Raw genomic sequence first — 4612 nt, forward strand, 5'->3', positions numbered from 1 at the left:
CCTGCCCCCCCTCCCCACAGCGCTGCCCCCCCCCCCCCCGTGGCCCCGGAGCCCATCTGACCGGGCGCTGGTTCTGGGACCATCCTCCTCAAGATGACCGCCGACCTCCACACGGCCCCAGCCCAGGCAGCCACTGAGTGACCCATCAACCACTCAGGAGCTGTGCAGGGCTGAGGTCCTGGGGAGGGAGGTACGGTCCTCTCTCCATGAAGTCCCACCTGGCCAACCACACTTGGCGACAAAGATGCTCCTGCCCCACCTCTCCCTTATGCTGTTTCAGAGAGGACCCAGAACCTTCCGTCCCGCTCAGAGCAGGAGTCCAATCTGGGCCACCCTCTCCACCGAGCCATGAGGACCTGCTGCCCTGATGGCCTACGGGAGACTGAGCTGAGGACCGGGACGTCCCAGGCCTCGGGGACGCTGGCAAGCCAGCTGTTGGACCTCTCGCTTGGCCACACGTGAGCACCCCTGTGGGCAGCAGGCTCTGGAAGGGGTTTGTTTTTATCCAGGATGGATTGGGAGGCTCTGTGGCTGTGTCCTGGGAGGGCGGAGCCTGTTTCCCCTCCTGACATGGAGCCATCGGGGGCTCATGGGAGATCCATGGTGCCGTTTTGGGACAGGGGTGGTCTGGGGTCCTACCCGCTCTTTCTCTCCCTCGAGGAGACTTCACAGCCCCGGGCTCCTTCCCCCTTCCCGTTCCGTTCTTGTTCGCTGTCGTACAAATGTCAAGGAAGAATTTAAATGAGGGAAAACCGCCTCAGAAGGTTGTGTTCCTGGCAGGGTTTCAGGGCACTTGTGATTAGGGGTGCCGCGAGGGCCGCCATGTGCCTTGCAGACAACAGCACAGAGCCCAGGCCTGAGCCAGTGGGACGTGGCCGGCTGCTCCCAGCGCCTCCCCTCCCTCTAGTGGTCACAGAGCCATGTTCGGCCCCTCTGGGCTCCCCGCCCTGGCCGGGCCACAGTCCCCTCAGACGCCTCCTGCTCACCCCTCCCTGGCCCTCGAGTGACCAGCTGCTGGTCCTTGTTCAAGCTGAGCCCAGCCCGGAGCCGAGCCTGCTCCGCGCCGTGGATCTTGCTCCATCGCCAGTGCCCTCCCTTCACCAAGGGCCTTCTGCTCGGGGTGGTGGTTGGCTCTTCTCAGTGTACCCTCACCCAGGCCTGGGGCTGAGCTCACAGGGGCACCGAGGCCGGCTGGAAAACCTGGGTCCTGGGGACGCGGAGGGGAAAGGCTGAGGTGCCTACCTCGTGGCACGAAGGATTCAGGAAAAGGTCCTCACGGTCCTCTGGGGTGCTGCTCCATCTTTCAGGGAGCAGACTGAGGCTCAGAGAGGTTGAAGAGACTAGCCCCAGGATGCTGGGAGGTTGGGCAAGACGGATGATCACTGGCTGAGCACCCACCGCGTGCCAGGCTCTCCATCCCAGACTCACCAGGTGGATGCTGAGTTTTGTGGGTGTAGGGGTGACAGGTAGCCACAATACCCCAATGGATGAGTGAGAAAGGAGGAGTCCCAGAACCATAACAGAGCAGGGAGAAAGAACCCCAGAGGCTGCCTGGAGGAGGTGACCGCTGAGTGCAATCCTGGAGAACAGGCAGAGGTTTGGATAGAGGAAAGTGTTTGGGCGTGGGGGGTGGTGAAGGCCAAGACAGACAGCAGAGAACACAAGGATGCCAGGTGTCCACACGGCAGGTACAGGGAGCAGGGCTGTGTACCCACATGTCCCGATTGCCAGGACCCAGGGCTGGCAGACAGCCTTCCAAGGGAAGGAACAGAGGGTGGGAGAGGGGCAGGGATTTCCCGGGCAGGTCTGCCCCGAGCTGAGAGCTCTGGGATCGCGGCATAAGCTCTCCCCCTGAGAAGGCAGTGACTCCAACCAGCTCGTGCGGCCCCAGTGGTCTGGAGCTGGTAGGAGAGTGGGAGCGGGGCCGCGGTGAGGGGCCAGCACGCCCGGCTCCAATGAATCACTTCGCAATTAGTATTCAGGAGCCTTTGTCTGAGGGCTGAGCAGGCTCCAGATCGCAGCGCTGGGCCTGCAGATCATTTACAGACGCCGGAGCCGGAATAGCAGTCTCCGAGCCTGGAGCAGACTGAGGCTGGGACGCCGCCCGGCCCGCTTCCGGTCACAGTGTGGGGGCGCCGCATACACTGCACCCCTTAAGTGTTCCTAGAGTTGCCGGCAGGACAGGGATGCTTCGAGAGTCTCAGGGCTGGGTGTGGGGTTCCTGGAAAGCCATGCTGGGGGAGGGGTGTGGTTCCTGGGCCTCTGCCTTCCAGGCCCATGCCCGCCCACTCAGCCACGCAGTCCTGGTGCCCGACTTTACAGGTGACCGCAGGCTCTGAGCCGGCCGTGCTTCAGGGTGAGGTCTGGCCTCTGGGAAGGCCGTCTGGTGCGGGCGGGCCGCTGCCGTGCTCCTGCTGGCCTTGTGGCCTTGGGCTCCTCCCTTGGCCTCTCTGGGCCTGTAAGATGGGAGCAAGTCCCCTCTGCACGATGAAGACTCAGCTGTGCGCCCTCTGCTGAGCACCAGGTCATCCTGGCGCCTGCAGGGAGCCCCATCTCGCAGGTGTCCCACAGGCTCTGGGAGAAGCTGCCCGACAGATAGAACCACTGCCGGGTGGTACTGTGGGCCAGGTCATGGCGGGACCCCTCTGTCCCGAGAGAACCTCCTTCTCCAGGCAATAAGCAAAAGACAAAAGATGGAGAAGGACTCCCCTCGGCCCTACCACGGCCTCTGGCCTCTGACGGGGCGTCTAGTCTCCTCCTAGGGCCACACCCAGTCCAGGGGTCTCCCTGCCACCAGAAGCTGGCCTGTCAACAATCAGGCCATTGCAGCGACGTGCGCTCAGGGGACTGTGGCCCAGAAAGGCCGGGGCCACACTGAGCCCCCAGATCCCTAAGTCAAACCCTAACCTCACCTCACAGTGCAAGCTGGCTTGGACACAGGGCCGTCACCGGTGTCACTGGCTCTGAGGACGGCGTCAGGGTGGCCTGACACAATGTGACTGGTGTCCTTACGGAAAGACAGAGACCGGCACAGAGGGAAGACGCCACGTTAGACGGAGACAGCGGATGAAGATGGCCAGGAAAGCTCCAGAAGCAGGATTGCGCAGGGAGGACCTGCCTCCCAGCTCCACGGAGCCACGCTGCCAACGCCCGGCCCAGAGCTGTGAGCTGCCTGGGGGGCTGAGCTGCGTGGACCCAGAGAATGAGCTGGTGTGGACTGAAGAGACTGAGCCACGTGGACCCAGAGAATGAGCTGGTGTGGACTGGGGGCTGAGCTGCCTGGACAGGGCCGGGCGGGTACTGAGACGCAGGGACAAGGCTGGGCAGGTACTGAGGTGCAGGGACAGGGCAGGGCGGGGACTGAGGCTCAGGGACAGGGCCGGGCGGGGACTGAGGCTATGGGCACTGGATACCCTGTGGGAGGAGCCTAGGGGCCTTCCCAGCAGCACATCAGGAAGCCAGAAACTGCCCCGGGAGCCCTGGCCTCAGGCCCAGCCTTATTCCTAGAGGTCCCTGACCTGAGACCAGCCCTCAGAGCTGGGCCAGCAGACACGAGGCAGCGCTATGGCAGCTGGGGTGAGGACGGGCAGCCACCGAGGCAGCCAGTCCCTGGATACTGGCCTCTCTCCCTGGGACACGTGGCACCCGGAGGTTCAGGAGAATGAGGCCCCTGCAGCGGAGGGCCCATCGATCTTCTGTGCCTTAGTCTTCGAGCATTTGCATTCTCAGGATGGAGTTTGCCCTTTGGATCTAATAACTCATTTAATTAGTCACCGTCCCAGGGTCCTGACAAGTGCTCTGTGGCCCTTGCCAGGCCGAGGCAGGTCCAGCCGCCTCCGCCTTCCTCCTGTCACAAGCTGAGTCTGACTTCCCAGTTAATTTCCTCATTACCAGGAATTAGTTAGTAAATAGCTAGGAAACTTCAAGGTCTTTGTCTTCCTAAGGAGACTCATTATTCCCCATAGAAATTCAGATCAGGGATCCAGGCAGTGTCCCCGTGGCTGAATACTCAACCCGCACTCACGTCCTGATTATTAATTCTTTTATAAATAACTCTATCTTCATCACGGCCGCGTATTATTTATGATAACTGCTATATTATTTAGATGTCAACGCTCCCCGTTCATTACAGCTGCTGCCTGGGCGGCACTGCGCAGGGGTGGACTCCTCTGTCTGGGTTCAAGGTGACTCAGGCCCCGACGTCCCTCCTCTTCCTGGCTTTCCTGCGGTCTCGGCTCCTTTGCCCAGTCCTGGGAGGCCGAGAGATGACAGCCAGCTGTCACTTGGAGCAAATGAGGTCTTCCCAGGCGGGCGCATCGGGAGGGCTTCTCTCTGCTGGCCGGGGCTAGCCCTGGGGTCTGACGGCTCTGAAAGTCAACATAGGTCTTCTGCCTCAGTGTGTGGACCCTGGGACCGCACCCCTGCAGGAGGTCTGCCCTGCACAACCTCCAGTCTATCGCAGCCCTCCGGTGCGAGGCCTTGCCCACCGTGGTCCTGCGCCAGGCCCGTCTGCTCCCCAGCTGCATCCCTTGTTTCCCCACAACAGTCGCCAGAGGGACCGGACAGACACTCCGTGTCCAGGGTGTTGGCCGCTAGCCGCAGGGGTAGAAAC

The 4612-nt window shown here is 62.1% G+C and overlaps 1 long non-coding RNA gene across 1 annotated transcript in view; it reads left to right on the forward strand.

Annotated features, from left to right (window-relative positions):
- LOC102478880 (uncharacterized) overlaps positions 1–4612 on the forward strand; it is a 16282-nt gene that overhangs the window by 400 nt on the left and 11270 nt on the right. Inside the window, exon 2 of the long non-coding RNA XR_335089.2 lies at positions 281–458. This is a non-coding gene — a long non-coding RNA (uncharacterized LOC102478880). The remainder of the gene's footprint in view (positions 1–280; positions 459–4612) is intronic.

This window comes from Tupaia chinensis, unplaced genomic scaffold, assembly GCF_000334495.1.
Source record: "Tupaia chinensis unplaced genomic scaffold, TupChi_1.0 Scaffold000335_1, whole genome shotgun sequence".
In the NCBI taxonomy this organism is placed as follows: domain Eukaryota; kingdom Metazoa; phylum Chordata; class Mammalia; order Scandentia; family Tupaiidae; genus Tupaia; species Tupaia belangeri.